This window comes from Apostichopus japonicus, chromosome 11 (assembly GCF_037975245.1).
Source record: "Apostichopus japonicus isolate 1M-3 chromosome 11, ASM3797524v1, whole genome shotgun sequence".
NCBI classification, from domain to species: Eukaryota; Metazoa; Echinodermata; class Holothuroidea; order Aspidochirotida; family Stichopodidae; genus Apostichopus; species Apostichopus japonicus.
The window spans coordinates 4021179-4041929 of NC_092571.1; the positions used below are offsets into that span (position 1 = coordinate 4021179).

General features: G+C 37.0%; 1 long non-coding RNA gene across 3 annotated transcripts; it reads right to left on the reverse strand.

Annotated features, from left to right (window-relative positions):
• Positions 1 to 6958: 6958 nt before the first annotated feature.
• On the reverse strand, positions 6959 to 18683 carry LOC139976166 (uncharacterized). Of its 3 annotated transcripts, none has more exons than XR_011796020.1 (7): positions 17529 to 18683; positions 16751 to 16827; positions 14600 to 14761; positions 13997 to 14287; positions 13218 to 13418; positions 12905 to 13109; positions 6959 to 10201 (listed from the first exon to the last, which is right to left on the reverse strand). It is a non-coding gene; the product is annotated as an uncharacterized lncRNA (long non-coding RNA). The 3 variants fall into 3 exon arrangements; XR_011796019.1 differs by having other exon boundaries at positions 16710 to 16827; XR_011796018.1 differs by lacking the exon at positions 16751 to 16827.
• Between the last annotated feature and the right edge of the window lie 2068 nt (positions 18684 to 20751).

Sequence of the window (20751 nt, forward strand, 5' to 3'; positions counted from 1 at the left end):
ACTTTCATATGAAGATGATTTTACAACACACGATGATATACTTACTTCACATGATGATGTACCACTTTCATATGAAGAAGATGTTACAACACACGATGATGTACTAACTTCACATGATGATGTACCACTTTCATATGAAGAAGATGTTACAACACACGATGATATACTTACTTCACATGATGATGTACCACTTTCATATGAAGAAGATGTTACAACACACGATGATATACTTACTTCACATGATGATGTACCACTTTCATATGAAGATGATGTTACAACACACGATGATATACTTACTTCACATGATGATGTACCACTTTCATATTAAGATGATGTTACAACACACGATGATATACTTACTTCACATGATGATGTACCACTTTCATATGAAGATGATGTTACAACACACGATGATGTACTTACTTCACATGATGATGTACCACTTTCATATGAAGATGATGTTACAACACACGATGATGTACTAACTTCACTTGATGATGTACTACTTTCATATGAAGAAGATGTTACAACACACGATGATGTACTTACTTCACATGATGATGTACCACTTTCATATGAAGAAGATGTTACAACACACGATGATGTACTTACTTCACATGATGATGTACCACTTTCATATGAAGATGATGTTACAACACACGATGATGTACTTACTTCACATGATGATGTACCACTTTCATATGAAGATGATGTTACAACACACGATGATATACTTACTTCACATGATGATGTACTACTTTCATATGAAGATGATGTTACAACACACAATGATACACAAACTTCCCGTGGTGATGTACTACTTTCACACGTATATACTGATAGCTTACGTTGATATACTGTTTTATACGTACATTACTGCCTGCTTAAGTTGATATATTTTCACACGTTCATGTACTGATTGCTTACGTAGGTATACTGTTAAACACATACATGTCCAGCTTCATATCAAGTGAGGATCTCTGCATATTTGTATGAATTATTCATGATACGGGCGACTAGAATATTTTATAGGGGTGATATTTCACATGGTAGTCATACTATAGCTAAAGTGTAAACTATATCAAATATTCGATCGGCAAATGGCGCCACCAGGCGTCTAATGCCCCTTTCACACTGACTTGATTTCCAACGGGTACACCAGGGTGTACCCGCTGAATCTCTCAGTATGAAAGGAAACTCGGATAAAACGCAAGTGAAACACCGATTGAAGTTTTTTTTACCCTCCAAGCGTCAAGGGTAAGCAAACGGTGGGTTCACCGTTGGAAGTATAGATTTAAAGTTCTATGGAACGCCAAAGGAAAGCATTGTACTGCCCACAAACTCGAGTACTAAATCCACATGTACTATAGTACTAAATGAGATTACGTATGTTGCTAATACCTGTTTCTAAGGCTTTTTTGTGCTGAATCCAGATGTACTAGTAATAAATGAGATTGCGTACCGTTGATATTTCCTGTTTCTAAGGCGCTTAAATTCAAATGAACGATGACGGACGGGATTAACTAAAATGTATACACCATTAGGAAATTGAGGGTGTTTCGGGGGAAGTGTAAAGACCGGTCTAGCACTACGTAAAAATAGGCTAGTCCTATACGGCTATGTCACTGTCGGTATGTCATATACACAGGCTATGCCTTAACATACAGACTGGATCTTGGCCGTCGTTAAATTCCCCGAACCTAGGCTATATCTAAGTGCAATTTCGCACGATCTGTAAAGTTCTTTTGCAACGAGTCGGCCGCTGTGCGAGCAAAAAACACGCGTAAGGGAACGTAGCAAATCAAATTCATGGGAGCATTCTTGCTAGTATGAAACGACGGTGTTCGAATTTTTACTAGAGGTTCATCGTTTATTTCAACGGTGAATCCAACGGTGGTACACCGTAAGAATCAGCGTGAAAGGGGCAAGGGGGGCGGAGGAAAGTGAGAGAGAAGGATAGAAAAATGAGCGGGAGGGAGGTTGGAGGTAGGAAAAGTGGAAATTAAAGTGCAAAGTGTGACAAAAACTAGGAGAAAGTGAGAAGGAAGAAAGGGGATCGATTGATCGAGTGTGAGGGCGGAAGGGGGGGGAGTAGCGGGAAGAAAGATGGTGAGTGAAGGGGCTAGAACAAAGGGAGGGGGTAATGACGAGAGATGGAAAGAGCTGGGTGCGGAATGTGTGGAAATTAGAGGGGAGGGAGATATGGACGTAGCGAGCGGTGGGGGTGTCATGTGGGGGTGTCGTACCCCCAATAATTTGGTCGCCGTCGGCAAATTGATGACTCGTCGGCAAATTGATGGCTCATCGGTCGTCACAGAGGGGAGAAAGGGGAGCAGGGTGAAGCCAGAGGGCGGAGTGCTACAACGGACAGGGTGCATGGCTAAGGTCCCGACAGTGTGGCTAAGGTCCCGACAGGGAACTAAGGTCCCCGACGAAAGAAATACATATACATGTAAAAACAGTATACCAACGTAACCTATCAGTATATGTAAGTGTAAAAGTAGTACATCATCATGTGAAGTTAGTATATCATCGTGTGTTGTAACATCATCTTCATATGAAAGTAGTACATTATCATGTGAAGTTAGTATATCATCGTGTGTTGTACATAATCTTCATATGAAAGTAGTACATTATCATGTGAAGTTAGTATATCATCGTGTGTTGTAATATCATCTTCATATGAAAGTAGTACATTATCATGTGAAGTTAGTATATCATCGTGTGTTGTACATCATCTTCATATGAAAGTAGTACATCATCATGTGAAGTAAGTATATCATCGTGTGTTGTAACATCATCTTCATATGAAAGTAGTACATTATCGTGTGAAGTTAGTATATCATCGTGTGTTGTAGCATCATTTTCATATTAAAGTAGTACATCATCATGTGAAGTGTGTTGTAGCATCATCTTCATATGAAGGTAGTACATTATCATGTGAAGTTAGTATATCATCGTGTGTTGTAACATCATCTTCATATGAAAGTAGTACATCATCATGTGAAGTTAGTATATCAACGTGTGTTGTAACATCATCTTCATATGAAAGTAGTATATCATCATGTGAAGTTAGTATATCATCGTGTGTTGTAGCATCATCTTCATATGAAAGTAGTACATTATCATGTAAAGTAAGTATATCATCGTGTGTTGTAGCATCATTTTCATATGAAAGTAGTACAACATCATGTGAAGTTAGTATATCATCGTGTGTTGTAGCATCATTTTCATATGAAAGTAGTACATCATCATGTGAAGTAAGTATATCATCGTGTGTTGTAACATCATCTTCATATGAAAGTAGTACATCATCATGTGAAGTTAGTATATCATCGTGTGTTGTAGCATCATCTTCATATGAAAGTAGTACATCATCATGTGAAGTTAGTATATCATCGTGTGTTGTAACATCATCTTCATATGAAAGTAGTACATCATCATGTGAAGTTAGTATATCATCGTGTGTTGTAACATCATTTTCATATGAAAGTAGTACATCATCATGTGAAGTTAGTATATCATCGTGTGTTGTAGCATCATCTTCATATGAAGGTAGTACATTATCATGTGAAGTTAGTATATCACCGTGTGTTGTACATCATCTTCATATGAAAGTAGTACATCATCATGTGAAGTTAGTATATCATCGTGTGTTGTAGCATCATCTTCATATGAAAGTAGTACATTATCATGTGAAGTTAGTATATCATCGTGTGTTGTACATCATCTTCATATGAAAGTAGTACATCATCATGTGAAGTTAGTATATCATCGTGTGTTGTAGCATCATTTTCATATGAAAGTAGTACAACATCATGTGAAGTTAGTATATCATCGTGTGTTGTAGCATCATTTTCATATGAAAGTAGTACATCATCATGTGAAGTAAGTATATCATCGTGTGTTGTAACATCATCTTCATATGAAAGTAGTACATCATCATGTGAAGTTAGTATATCATCGTGTGTTGTAGCATCATCTTCATATGAAAGTAGTACATCATCATGTGAAGTTAGTATATCATCGTGTGTTGTAACATCATTTTCATATGAAAGTAGTACATCATCATGTGAAGTTAGTATATCATCGTGTGTTGTAGCATCATCTTCATATGAAGGTAGTACATTATCATGTGAAGTTAGTATATCATCGTGTGTTGTACATCATCTTCATATGAAAGTAGTACATCATCATGTGAAGTTAGTATATCATCGTGTGTTGTTGCATCATCTTCATATGAAAGTGGTACATCAACATGTGAAGTTAGTATGTCATCGTGTGTTGTAGCATCATTTTCATATGAAAGTAGTACAACATCATGTGAAGTTAGTATATCATCGTGTGTTGTAGCATCATTTTCATATGAAAGTAGTACATCATTATGTGAAGTAAGTTTATCATCGTGTGTTGTAACATCATCTTCATATATTGTGGTCCTTTTGGCGTTTCATACTAGTGCGTATACGTTTTACATACAGTGAAATGATCCACTTACTACTCCTTCAAGAAAACTATAACTTATATTAATAATATCGAGAAATTCGACTATTTATGAATAGCGAACCCTATTTCTGATTAGGAATAAGGAACCTTTTTTATCAATTATGAAAAACGAACCTTTTTGCCAATTATGAGAAACAAACTTCTTTTTTTATATTATGAATAACGAACCTTTTTTCCAATCATGAATAACGAACCTATTTTTCAATTATGAATAACGAACCTTTTTTTCCAATTATGAGTAACGTTCGCGGAAATGCCCCCAATATTCAAGAATAGTGTAGTTGCCTTGAAAGATATTGCAGAACACATGGCTGAGTATGCCGCGTCGAAAGGTCTTCTCCAACAACCCAGAGGACATTGATTTGTAGCCTATTCGGACGCAAAATAATAATAGCGACACCACTGCAAAAATGGTACATTGAACATGGTCTCGTTGTCACCCACAAGAGTAGCATGTGGCAATGTGACACATTCGCGTAGCGGATATCCAAAAGTAATATGCAATGTGAGAAAATACTCCAACCATCTAATGACACAGAACAAGTTCAACTTCTTAATTGGCCATGTATTTATTTAGGAGGAAATTTCTCCTTAAAAGGAAAAAAAAAGAAAAAAAATAAAGGTTACAACTGCAATATTGCTTCATTACATTACTGCATAAGGACATATATGACTTTGAATACTTAGATACAACGTATTGCTTTGGAGCAATCTTTACCCGATAGTGACATAAATCTAAATTTAATCTAACTCCTGAAAAGTTTAAAACTTTCCAGTGTTGTCTCTATATATCTCTGGATCTTTCTCAGTTGTAAGAGAACAAACCGATACGTATCAATTCAGCCTTAATATATATAATTACCATATATTATTTCCTCTACAATAGAATGACGTTACATCTTCTTGTCTGAAGAGCTTTCCCACCTTTATATCATGGAATTCTAATTAAACATTTATCTTGTAACATAAGAGTTCTGAATTGTCCATATGACGAATATTGCCTAAATGATGCTGACAATACTTGTTGATACATGTGGTCGCTGACATTATGTTGTGGTACATGTTACGGTCGAAGTAGGTGCAAAAGTATCCCCAAACAGAGCTTCAGATCTTCAACTCAATGTTAGGAAAAGTGGCAAATGGTGCCAGTGTGACAGGGAATAGTGTCCGGGCGTCTCACGGACACTATTCCACGGGAATTGTGTCCGTAGGACAACTTTCTCGGGGGGAATTGTGTCCGGCGGACAGTATTATCTGTCCGGACGGACACTATTAACTAGGAAAAAACGTCCGTGTGTGGTGATTTTCTGTCCGCGCGGACAGGATGAGAGAATAGCACGGATAAATGTGTCCTACAAGCTCTTCTGTGTGGAAACGTAGTGCAAAAACATCAGGACAGCAAGGCTTCTTTGGAGTATGCCTTTTCATCTTAATTGCATTTCTTAATGGCAGGATTTATAGAGGAACTTTAGACCAATTTCGCTACATGATGAACGGCTGAAATATATGGTCATTAATGATTTCTTGCATGATACTATTTGGACAGACACAAATGAATGGAAATATCAATTTAATTTAAAATTTATTGCAAATTTAATTCTCCTTCATGTTCTCTGCTGCATAAGATAAATACATTTCTAAAAAATGACAAAAGTGCTGCAAGACTCGTGCAACATCCTACGTCTATTGTGACATAGAACAACTGTATCTGTTTCTTTATTTTAGTACAAGCTGTTTCAAATACTTTGTTTTATAAAAATCATCCAATTTCCCTTCTACTTTTAATACTAATGCTTGACAACCATTGACAATAACAGATAGCCTCACATCTAGTAACTTCTAAAATCTTGGGGATCTCAAGACAAAATGACATTCACATGGGAAAAAAAGGTTACATAAATCAAAGTAAACCATGCTTTGGCATCCACAGTTGTAGCCTAGCAGTATTTGTTGGTCAGGCAATCAATTAAAGGTAGACTATTGTTAATCCAATTATCGACAGGCTGTGAATGTTAACTATGGTGAAAATACTTGGGAATTCCTTTTCATGTGATATATTTTAAGATTGGGCAATGCCTAGCTGGTTGGAAATGGTACTTGGGAAGCAATATAAAATCATATGGTATAGGAGCAGAGGGTTTGTATAGGGTGTTTTCGTGTGTTCATGACATGTCAACCATCGAATCATGATATATTGCCTGCACAGTCAGGCAGTGCATTATTCATTAGAAGGTATTTCCAAACGAATATCTCACCATGCACAACTGGTATTGATAAACACCAAAAACGTTTGTTGCTACGATGTATTGTTAATGGGCATAAAGGCCTCTAAGCTATATCAATTATTTTCAACAAAAATCAGCTGAAAGTTATGTTGCATTGGCTTCAAATATGCCAGATACTAAAATATGGTCACCTATGGTCAAAATTATTAAACTGTTTTTGTACCACCTGTAGGAAATTTACCTCACTGGGACATTCTGTCCTTTTGCATGTTCTTTTAAAATGTCTGAGAAAAATTTGGAGATTATAAAGACCTCAAGGAAAGTACTTCTTGATGTCACAATACAACTTTGTGGCCTATACAGACTACCTTCAAATGACATGCTGCTGGTCACACTAAGTATCAGGCTTAACATAAATACTGGGAAAGGAGGCTGTGTGAGAACCAGTTCTACTACACTCAGATTGTTTAGTGTTAGTCAAAGTATCTCAATGACTATTGTTCAAATGTTGGAAAAGAAAAAAAATCAATTAGGGCTAATTGGGAAATGCAAGCCAGTAAAATCATATTTGTACACAATTCACACAACTTGGTATCAGTTAACATTTCTCTTGCTTTTCTCTACATATTTGGCCCACTTTTTCCTTTGACATTAAATAAATATTCTTTGCACTAAAAGTTTGGTCTTGACACAGTCAACAGTATAATCACCTGAATCCTTTACTGGGGAGCATCCAAGGCCAGTCAACACTGAAAATAAAAATACACATATATACACATACATACATATACATATATACACACATATACACACACCCATACACGCATACATATACACACATATATATATATACAAAACGTACAAGTGCAGCTGTCTACAATAAATTATCCAGATTACCATTTTGTAAATAAAATAGCAGCAACATAAATAAAACTATAAAACTATCTATACACATTAATTCTGAATTTTGGTGTTATTGCTTTGTTTCTCAGATTATACCTAGTAGTTTCTCAAAGTAGAGAGTTAAGTTCGGTATGCAAAGAATGTCTGTCATTTCTCTGTATGCAATTTACACTTCTAATGAACTCATTTTTAGCAGCATTGTTTACAGTACTCATAAGAAAGTTAAAATCTATATTAAAAATTCTAGAAAAATACTTTAAAAAAAAAAAAATTCTCTTATTATCTTTAATTAGTAAAAAGTGATACCAAGCAGAAACAGCATATATTAGGTGTGGTAAGATATTGGCAGTAAAAACTCTTTTGCTTACATCAACATGAAAATATGGAACTATATACGATAGAGTTGAGACTATGAAGTACACCCGTTTAAGTATTCTGCTTATATGACCAGTGAAACTTAGTTTGTCATCAATACAAACACCTAGATATACTGTATGATGAGTGCGTTCTACTTCTGCATCTTTAATTGAGATTTTAGTTAACTTACATGATACAAGACCTTTTCTACGAAAACGCTTATTCAGTTGCAACAACTACATAATGCATCACAGATAAATAAACTATATCCCAGTTGTTACTTGCCTTGATATACTTGAATGGCATATGAGGACAGCTGTCAAGTAGCATGTATGCATAAACCAGACTGTGGTTTCTATGATCCAACATGAGTATCCTCTCATATGAATGGGACATACTGACACACTTGATCTTTAATAATACAGCAAGAAGTGACAAACAGTATATTCACAATGACCGATGCTGACACAAGTGACCACTGATAGCCTGCTTGTACTCACTCAATGTGATACATACTACAGTAAATATGAGATTTCTTCCAGCTTCCTCATCTTGAGATATCAAGTTTTAAAGGTTTACAAAATTTGACCACTGTTAATATCCACAATAACAAAGGCCTCTTTTAGCCATGTGGTATACTTACAGACTAAATATGATATCTGTTCAGCTTCCTTTCTTGAACTTATAATTTTTTACAAGGTTTTCACAACTTGAACCCTGTTTACCCTTTGACATCCACCCCAAAAATATAGGATATAATCAATATGATTCACATACATGCCAAATCTTACATTTTCCAAGCTTCCCTTCTAGCCAGGTGACATACCGCACACACAAGTATTAATGCATAAGGTTTATTAAATCAGCAAACAAATTAAGCATTGATATTGAGATGACGCAATATGACAAATCATTTTTTTCTAACCCATACCGTCACGACTCTAAGTTTATGCTTAGAACTAACAATGAATGTATGCTATATCAAGTGAGCTGGCTTCCCTCATCTTGGAAACATAATTGTTCTGCTTGTTTTAGCCAGTTTTCTGTTAATTAGTACCTATTCGTGTGACCAAAGCAAAGCATAGCAGAACAGAATTTAAAAAATTAGATGGTGAATGGAAAAATTCCATTTACCTGAAGAAAGACGAACTAACTGCCATTTACTGTCCTGGATGTGACACATGAGTTTATAGATTACAACTACCAATAGAACAACTTAATTTCTACGTGTGGTAAAATATATGCTTGTTATGTGAGACTTTTGTTAGAATTTTGTCACCTTAGAGTCCTTTGAACTTCACAATCAACAAAAACAATCCCAGGATTTACTTATACCATCATTCTGACTGGAGTTCTCTGGGAACATTGCTCTCAAGTTGATTCAACCTTACAATGCCATTACTAAATGCATTATAAGATAATAGAAATACTAATTCTATTCAGTATACTAATTGTGTGCACATTTTCCTCCTTGCCAGGGGGAGAAAAACAGACCCTTTGATATATATGGAGGGGGAGGAAGTGTGTGTGTGAGAGGGGGGGGGGGCGTTATGAATTGAAACCAATCTAGTGTGGTTTGAACAGAGGGAATGTGTGAATTAAATATTGCTTAATATAAGGACACTTATTGCCGGTTCCAAAAAGTGCTATCTGACGGCATTTATGCTTTGTTTTTCTTGTTGCTTGCTGTTTTTAATCTATCTTGCACATATAAACATACTTAAACTTTAAGCGGGATTTTTTTTTCTGGAAGTGTCTATCAGTGGGGGTGGGGGGGGGACAAACAATAACGATATGATTGAAAGAAAGAAACCTTTTTATCATAAATTATCAAGTTCTTGTCTTAACCACTGGTTGTTATACTCAAACACCTGATCATCTCCAACCTCATCATATTCAGCTTGGATAGCCTCCCTTCCTATCCTGGTGAAATGCTCTGACCCTTGGCACCAACCTATACCTATACATAAAAGTTTAAAATTATTGCCTGAATAGAGAAGTTAATAAGTAACCACATTCAAGCTAAAAAAATGCATGTTTACACCACATATCATATTGAAAAGATAATTGTGCATCAGGATCATTACTTTGGTAAGCTTTTGCGCAGTTGACTGCAGGCTGCTTCAGCTTCTGTTTCGGTGCAACCTGTGACAAGGTGGTAGAGATGGTCCACAGCATGAGAGACAAGAACGTCATTGAGGTAATTCAGCCTGCAGAAAAGGACGCATGAATAGTAAGCATTGCTTCAAAGTTACAGAAATTAAATAGAAAGTAAATATTACTGTGAAAACATGATTTCAGCAATCATTACGAATGGGTACTTCAAATTAATGTATGTTGCAGCATTCGGTAAGAACAAGGTGAAGCATTCAGACTAGCAATATTGTTTATTGCCACAAATGCAGATCTGATCCTCCATGAGCATGCGAGCATTCAGACAGTAGCAAATTGATCCCCCAATTGTGGGTCTGATCCACCGTGAGCATGTATGGAGTATATTCAGACTAGCATGTTGTTCGCCCTTGTGGGTCTGATCCTCCTTAACCATGCAATAATTTATACTATAGGACGTTGATCACCCAAATTGTAGGGTCTGATCATCCTTGAGCATGCGAGAATGCAAACTATAGCAAGTTGATCGCCCTTGTACGTCTCGTCCTACTAGAGCATGTGAGATTCAGACTAGCAAGCTAGCATTGCAAGTTGATCACCTCATTTGTGGGGTCTGCTTGATCCTCCTTAAGCATGCGATTATTCAGAGTATAGCAACTTGAATCCCCAAGTGTGGGATCTGATCCTCCTTGAGCATCCGAGCATTCAGATATACAGTATGGCAAGTTGATAGCCTATTGAAGTCTGTACGCATTCCTGTGTATTGTATCAAGGCCAAGCTTAGAGTGAGATCTGATCAAGTGTGACCTATGTGCAGCACTAAGGTCACGTCTCGACGTAAGTCAGTGTTAGATTCAAATTTTCTGGCAGGACGGGACAACAGTTCAAGCACTCAATCACAGAAAGTAAAATTCATGACAAGGCAAGGGTTAGGGCGATAAACTTACAAACAATGATATGACCAGAAGGACTGGATCCCATTTTTCAATAAAAAGTTCCTTTAAATGCAGTGCTTAACCATTGAAAGTATACATATCATTACTATATAGCACAATAAAAGTTTGCAACAAGTAGCGAAACATCTAAAAGCGTTTGGCCAAGCGATGATGATAGGTAACAGGTAGAGCACCTTTATATATATATATATATATATATATATATATATATATATATATATATATATATATATATAAATATGCAGTAGCTTTCCCAAATCTTTTTCAAATTTTTGCCCGACAATTCATTGATTTTCTTTATTTAGCATCATGATGCCCGAATATTTCCGTGTAACACCACCGTAAGCACAGCTCACCTGGGCTACCACGCTTTTTGCGCGATCAAATTTTTTCTAACTAGTCAACTGTATACCTGGACATCTCCGACATGAGTGTATATAAGAAACATTTTCTTTTTGATGGAATGGATGGTGGGGGGGGGGGGGAGTGCCTACAAGCCTAGAAGTACAGGTTTATCATATTCTTTGTTACATTTTATACTGTTTTGTGAGACAAATTGCAGTCTCACCCGACACAGCGACATTATCCCGCCTACGTGTCGTTGAACAATGTATGTTTTTCTGGAGGTAGCTGAGTACTGTGTTAAAATAATAAATACGGTAACTAAATATGAGCTTAAAAAATATACTGTCCTATTTTTCCTCTTCAAAGTGATGTAACCATTTTTTCTTCTTCTAATTTGCCAAATTTTTGGGGAAGTGTAAATTTCTAAAATGTGAGATTATAAAATAAAGAATGTTTATATGCAACTTGCAAGGCCTCAGATGTGCCGTTTCCGGCAATCTGAGAGGCTTTTTTTGCCAACAATTTTCTTGTACGCTACGCGCCAACCGATGGTGGCGCTCCGCTTAGATAGTGTCACGGGAACTTTCGGGCACAAAACTTTCTGCCCCCCCCCCCCCAAACCGAAATGGTCCCGTACACCTATGACCTCGGCCCACAACATTAGGCTTCTGTACTCAATGTGGTACAATTACATATCATATATGCGATCGTTCCAAGCTTCTGAAATATTATGTTTAGGAAGGTGCGTTAGTGTAGGGACAGGTTAGAGGGGAGTGAGGTAACTGTTTGGCATTTTTTGACTTCAAATGACCTTTATGACCTCCGACAAAATCAAACAGTTTCTTTTACTCAATGTTATGCACTATCTTACCAAGTACGAGATCTGCCCAAGCTTCCAATATTGAGATACCATGTTTACAAGGTTTCACAATTTGACCCGAATGACCTTTGACCTCAAACAATACAATACGCTTCTTGTACTCAACAATGTACTCTTTTGCACAAACTATGGGATCAATCTAAGCTTCGATTCTTAAGATATCGTGTTTACAATGTGGGCGGTACAAAGACACATTCACACACGCCAGCATGAATAAATAGGTTACCATTATTATCAAAGCCAGGAAAGCTGCTCTTCAGAAGTTGAACATTAAATTGCAGAGTTTCAAACTGACATCACATAAAATTATCTTCTCAAAACTAAAACAAATGAAATTTAATTTCTGAAAACAATTGTCAGGAAACTGAAGTTTTCTTCTAATTAACTTATTCCCGTCTTTATTATTGTTGGCAATAATGGTTAATTTGTTAGGCCATTAAGTCGAAACTGATTTATTGTGTGAAGACAGCTACAGCACTTTACCCTCACATAACCCAGCAGATACTCAGAACTGATTAAGTTGCTGATTATTTTTAAGGAAATTCTGGAGGAATCATGCCAATCCTCCTCCTCCCCCACCCCCCCCCCCCCAAAAAAAAAATACTGCAAAGAAATCTTACTTGTGCAAAATTCTTTAAGTAAAATTGAATTGAATTTCTTCTTCTGAGGAAGGCCTGTGGTACTGTTAATAAGTGTGTACAGTACTTTCTCATTCACAGCCTTCACTTCATACGGCCCAATTAGCCAAAAGTTTTCGAGCTTCCCTCCTCTTCGGGCATCCTTTCTAGCATTCCGTACGAGAACACTGGAACCAACTTCGAAGCTCTGAATAAAATAAAATCCAGCAGATATACGTAAACATCACAATATAATGCATATGTTGCCATTCATTTAATTACAACTTCAATGTACAACATAGCATTATATAATTACCTTTTTTGGTGCCTATTATCCAAATTCTTTTTTTGCCGTTCTTGGGCTTTGCCAATATTTTCTTTCACAACACCTTTGATTATGTCCCGCGACTGTGACATGAGTTGAAAAACCCTCTCCCGCTGTGCATCGCTGCAGTCTGTAGTAGGAGCTTCTGGTTGGACAATGGAGTCTTCAATGTCGACTGGTCGCAATGGCTCTCTGGATATATGAAGATAAATTAACATTCAATTATTCACAACACTTTGTTGACTGAAGAATAAATAAATTTTTATATATTTTATTTTCACTATTAAGACCATTGAACCAGAAATTTGAGTCACATCACATACTCAAACCAGCACAAAAATGAAACCCTTATATATATTCTGTGCTGTTATAGGTCCAACTTGCATACCAGTCAATTATGATAAATATATAGTATATGAAAAACAAAACCAATGTCAGTGGCATTAATTGCATGTATCTTTAAGTTAATGGGCATGCATTTACAGTTTAATGAATGTTCATGTTTTGTACTTGCTGCAGAGTGTACCATATACAGGATTAATATTTATTTGTTTAGATATTATAACTTAAATTGGGTTATTGATGGTCCTCTATTTAGCGTTTTTTCCCAGGACCTGGGATGTGTCAAATTAGATTTTATCGTACAGAGGACTGGTGTAGCTATGCAAGATTTGTCCAAACTCTCTTCTCCCTGATTGCTTTTTCTCTGTATATGGCCTTAGCAAATGTAAATCTCTTTTCAGCAATGGCAGGTTTAAATTATTACAAACCTTCCAAACATCACAGCAAAAGGTGAAAGACCTATTGAACCATGTTTGGCTGTATGGTACCCCATGAGAATTGAAGACAGCATTTCATCTCAGTCATGTTGGTTTTCATTGACAACCTTGATGAGTGACCTTTGCAGAGTTTGGTTGAATCTTTCATCAAGCCCATTGGTCTGTGGGTGGTAGCTAGAGGATTCTCTGTGGTCTACCCCTACCATGTCAAACAGGGACTTGTTCAGAGCATTAACAAATTCTCCTCTCTGGTCTGAGATGACAATTTTCATGCACCCAAATCTAAATAAATGGAAACATTTAAATAACTATTGTTAAAGTATTGATTACGAGTAATGTAATGAAATACTGGCATCTGCAGAATGGCTACATGGTTTAATCAGGAAATCATTTCAGCACTGATTTTAAAAAAAAAGTAAGTTAAAAGCACTGACCATATTCCACTAACATTTCATTGACATTAACTTAAGAAACAACTTCTATAAATTCCTGTAACCATTTGGCCGCTTTCTGGGTCACAGTTAAAACAGTGCAAATGCAGGTCTGCATAACTAATTCCATGTAAAGTAGAAACAAAAGTAGATGGATATTTACCTGGCCATGGTTTCAAACAGAAAGTTTGCAACAGTTTTTGCTGTTTTGTTTCTGTACAGCAACAGCCTCTGGCCATTTTGAAAAATAGTCACATAGGGTTTATATGATGTACTTATTTCCATTGATGGTCTCTGGAAGGGGTCCAATCATATCCACACCCATCTAAAAAAAGAAGTAAAATGGCATTCAGAACTATACACAATCTAATCATACGAACTGATGTTCAAGTGATTTATATCTGAGTTTTGTAAAATGCTAAACATTCAATTGTTTTTTTTATTTTTTATTGTAACTCACACTGGAAGACTCTGTTACCAATTGTTTTCTTCATTACCAAACCTATTACTTACTGACTTGTCAAACCCAGCTGTTATATGAAAGTCCAATGGGAAATCTCTGAAGTGAGATGCAAGTCACATGCAGTGATCTAGCTGACAACCTAGATGGTAATTGTCACTAGGGACTATCATAGGCCTGGTAACCATTTTCATCACCTTTGAATGTGGGGTGGGGGGGGGGAACAGATGTATAAGTACCTGGATGAGTGATTGATAGTTAGTCAGAAAATTGCCTTGGAATCTGTCAGTGAGATGACAGGGTTACACCTAACTGATGTAGGAAGCATACATTGGTACAACCTATACTTTGGTATCTATATATTGTAAGCATTTAGAAATGTTACAAATTAATCTTTGAAGGGAATTTGCAGAATTATTTATATTAATGACAGAAATTCACAAATATTGACTTACAGTATGGAAGGAAAGACTTCTTGGTTATTAACCAAGTAGCAAATTTTACTTAAATAGATGTTGAAATAAGCATATGGGTTCATTGGGGATGAATTTTGGACAAAAGGCTATGGCTCTGTTGGTACTTTAGTTATGAACTGCATATGAATGTACGTACCTAGGACATTTTCTCGGATACTTCTTTATGACAACAATTCAAGTACTGAACTACCGACAGTACTGCGAGTCATTAAGTCTCAGTACTGAATGTACCACCATCATGATCATCTTTAATATATGCTTAGTAAATTATAACTTTAAGAACAAATGAATGAGCTAGATCTTTCATTCTCTGGACAATCTCCACACATACTCCTTATACTCTTGCACTGGCAAACAAAGGGATGCAAACTTTAAGCATCGGTTGATATAACTTGATATGCATATGGTGAATGACTTTGCAGTTACAATCATGCAAACAAATATTGCTTTTAGATGACAAAAAACAAAGTGATTTAGTGATAACTGTGCTGCTTGTGAACAGTATTTTCGACCCAGGCCTAGCATTAATAAGCTGAACGCATAAGGTGGTCCATATGTATTCCATTAACATGTAAGGCCTATGAGCTAGGATAGGTATTTGAAAAAAAAACATGTTACACAACTTCCATTGCAGATTCCATCAAAATCAGGTGTACATGTGCCTCCTGCTGAAATGCAGATGAAAATAATACTTAGGTGGTGAAATTGTCACCACTCGTGTCCTACAAGGACTCTTACAGAAATTGAAATGAACCTGATATTTCTATTGATTTAGCCACCTTCTCAGATCCCTTTCTTTCAAATTAGGGTCTTATACCAAAATACTCCTATCATTTGGTCAAATAAGTTCATGATAACATGTGGGATAAAACAAAAGCAAATTGTTGTGCATTTTTATTTGCTCTTTTTTCAATTGTTTCTCTCAACAACCAGCTATCCCCCTGAATAGAAATTTATTCACCCACCCTCAAATTTGTCAAAGAGATTACACTAGGCCTATATTAGTTTTTTAGGTCCATTCTGGTCACTATTCTAGCAATACTACAGTATATCACCAAGCAGTGTCTACATGTGATAATACATTGCAAATTTCATATAAATGATATAAACTTGGTCCATGGAGCTATAATCCCAGGTTTATAGCTCCATGGTTTAACCTGCACTAATTTAATTGCAACATTGTTTTGTGCATATATATTAACAACCTTAATTACTGTGGAAGAATGTTTAATGAATATTCATACCATAACCATGTACATGTTTGCACAATTAAAATATCACCAGCAAAGAGGCCCATTAAACTTATTAAAAATTATTAGCCAACACGTACAGCTAACCTTCTGACAATGAAGTGATGGGCAGGTGGCCAACTGATTACCTATAGCATATATTCGACCTGCTGCAGTGTCTGTGCACATCCCGGCACCAATATATTAAAAAAATATGGGAAAACCTCTAAAAAGAAAGAGATAATAAAGTAACACTCATTAATTTATTGATTAATTGATCCTCCAAATGGACAAGACAGGGACCCCCCCCCCCCACTCCCTTGCTGCCTTGTGTTTTAACTAGTAAGGGGACTAATCCCAGGACATATCTTTCAGCAAATCTGAAAAGTCCTATCCTGAAGATTTTTTTTTTTTTTTAACCTTGCAATTTCAAACACATAATCATTATTGAAATTAAAAGCTTGTATACTCATGGTAGCATGGGTACACACTACACAGCTGATATGTAACTGACAGCTGATCTGGGAGTTTTGGCAGCTACCAGACAGTAACAAAAATTATACCAAGTAGGCTTTATTTCAGAGATTGCCACTCGGAGTGGCTTGAATTTGAATAAAGCAAATTATTTGCAAATAGGGTTAACTCTCGAAGTCCTACTCCTAGGCTACAGTAGGCTAGCCTATAGTAGCCTAATACTATTCGTGTCTTGCCGACTAATTATGCATCACGATATTCTCTAACACTAATAAAGTTTAGACTTTTCAGTTCTACTCTTAGGTGATTACAAATAATAAAATATACCTATAATCTGCAAGGCCCAAATGGCCAATGCACTTAGTTCAAGTTATATGCATATCTATGGAATCATTTTCTTCAGTGGAAATAATTCCTTAAAGTTTTATACAAATAAACAAATAATACACTTACCGCCAAACCCTTCTTGTAAGCTTTAATTTTGTGGGCTTTGGCCAAGGGCCTATCTTCGTTGCCATGTGGGCCGACGTAAACTAGATCGGCATCTCCCGTCAGTCTAAAACTCTTCGATCTTCCCCTTATCGATCTTTCTAGATTTATCGTAGACTTTTCAGGGTACAGTCCTGACGAAAGATATTTTCCAATGATAATGTAGGCCTACTCGTCATCGGTATCCAGGTCAGGAGAAGTCATCTTGTAATATCAGATCGGGCTAAGTAAGTTAACGGTCTCAACTCTTAATGCAATTACTGTGCGTGCATATATGCAGCTACTAAGAAATTTTGGGCCTGCGACATGTAACGACGTAGACGGCACATTCGGCTTACTTCACTGAGTAAACAGCAGTATACATTTTACAGTAGAATGCAAATACGCATGTCACACCTAGAACGTAGAGCGGGAGATTTCCACATTTCCCGCGTACTGGATAAAATATATTGACTCTGACCAGGGAGTTTTTCCATAACAACTCCCTGCTCTGACCCCGGATTTGACCTCCATGCTCCGGATGGCGGGGAACTATCACCGCCGCGTATCGGTTAAAATACATTTACCTTCGACCTACATGGTTGATCTTTCTCCAACGTTTAGAAATTCCGACCTTCCAAACAACTACCCTAATGGTAGTAACGATTGATAAGCAGCAGAGTCAGACAGACATGACTAATTAGTTCGGAAGATAAGTTTAACATTCATTATGCAGCCTTCTGACAGTCGACGATCGAAATAGAGCGGACAGCGTCCCTCTGGAGTGTAGTCTCCATGATAATAATAACATTTTGCCGCCTCTTCCCACAACAGTCGACACTCGAAGTATTAGTTATACTTTAACCGAGTTTTGAGGGTGCATGCTGACCGATATATAACATTGTCAACTTGGTCTTCGCTAGTAAATTACCTCCTTTTAAGTAATAAGGGAACGTAGATAGGGCCAGAAATGTTTGTCACTCAACAGAACCACGTTAAAGCTCTTTGAAGAGAACCCGGACACTTTCCACGGTGGCGTAGAAAGCAAGGGAAAGTGTCCCTGAGACACTATTCACGCAAATGAGACACTATTTCCTAGTAATAAGTGTCCTACGGACGCCCGGACACTCATTACTGCCACACCAGTTCTTAAACTGCTAGACGAGCTCCGCAATACAGCCAATATTTTGTCCGGTCAGGTGATGTTCCTCCATCCCAACTCCGCCGACAAGCTGCCCTATCCAGAACATTACATACTGTATGAATCTGGATTCTCCAGGAAATAATTGTGTTTTCAGTTTCACAGTTAAATACCAGTCATAAATTACAGTATACTAGCCCAGGCTTCAATAGAGGTATCATTTAGGATCCTGTGTCCCATGATATGAAAAATCAAAATATTCTAGCTCTGCTTTTTTTTAAGCTAAAAACATAGCATGACTCGATCCGATGGTGGTGTTTTGGAGAGATCTTATCCAACACTCACTTGCTGGATGTGATATCTCGCATAATTACTAGTGCAACAATTAGTATCACGTGGCAATACAATACATTGTCTTCTTGACTAAGCCCTGACCTGGTAGTGTTTCTTTTGTGTACACTAGCTATCCCAAGAGTATGCTACCCTGTACCTTTGTATAATGAATAGAGGGATTAGGGTTTATGTAAATCGTCCTACATCCTGGACATCAATCTCTATCATCAACAACCAGGGTTTGACTAAAAAGTTACTTGTCGAACTTTCTAAAATAAACAGTTGACAGATTGACTTATTCAGTCATAAATTCAAATTAACTAAATTCTACTATTCTAATGTGACACTCGTGGTAACCACAATTTATCAATTATGCCAATTCATACCAAATGCCGTATTCCGTCAGTTTGGGGATGAGGTCAGTGACGCTAGGCGCAAAGGTGATGAAGATCCCACTTAAAGTATTCTAGCTGATACCATGAAACTGATTGGAAACTCTGCCTATGGTAAAACAGTTACTAACAAAGAAAAACATGTTGACGTCTCTGTGTGTAATGATGACACTGTATTTCAGTCCGTCAATAATCCCTTTTGTCAGAAGTTTATCACCGTTAGGAGACGGCATGTATGAAACCGATCTTCTTAAGCGTGTTGTAGAATTAGATCTCCCCATTCAAATTGGTTTCTTCGTCTACCAATATGCCACGTTGAGAATGTTACAGTTCATGTTAAAATTTGTAGACAGGGCTGACTATGAGTACTGTGAGATGGATACAGATTCTGCTTATTTACCAATTCTGGGTCATCGTTAGAAGATATCATTAAACCGCTAATGCGATCCTTACTTGAACAAGAGAGACACTTGTGGTTTCCTCGCTCCGATACTCCCGAACACAAAAAGGACGATAAACGTACACCGGGCTTATTCAAACTGGAGTGGGAAGGAGACGAACTGGAGTGGGAAGGAGACGGTATCGTCTCTATAAACAGTAAATGTTATTGCTGTTTTGGTTCAGGTAAAGAGAAAGTTAGATGCAAGAGGGTCAACAGGAATTCTGCTACCGTCACGAAAGAAAAGTAATCCAAAACAAATGCTCTGTGCAGGCAACTAATAGAGGTTTTAAAATGAAGAGTGGTCAAATGCAGACCTATGTTCAGGAAAAGACCGCGCTGTCGTGTTTATACATTAAACGGAAAGTAGCGAAGGATGCGGTATCTACTACACCCTTAGACGTGTAAAGTTGTTGTGATATCTGTAAAATATTCTTGTATTTACTATTCATGCACATGTCATTTATGAATACACCGTTTGGAAACATGTACTTATGAATAAACTTTCTCTAAACTTATCCTCTGTGTTCTATCCTTCATTCTTGTCGTTCGGACTATGCTATGTATTCCACTAAAGTGAGAAGAAAAAAATCAATAACAGCCTACCCAACCTGTATTATCAGACGGAAATGTATTTACAATAGTCTACAACCAAACATAAGACGGCTCGGCAGGATGGATTGTCCACACCTTATTACCTTTAAGGTCATTCCGAGGATACCAAGACAGCCTAATGGCAATCTATTTAAGAAGGCAAATACCCTAATGACAATCTGTATCAGAGTCGAACATAAAACAAAAAGGATTCGTATGTTAGATCAAAGTTATGCTGCACGTTTCGACAACAGTGAGTGATTCTGAGGCCGCTCTCAGGAAGATGTCCAGATTTCCTAACAGGAAGGC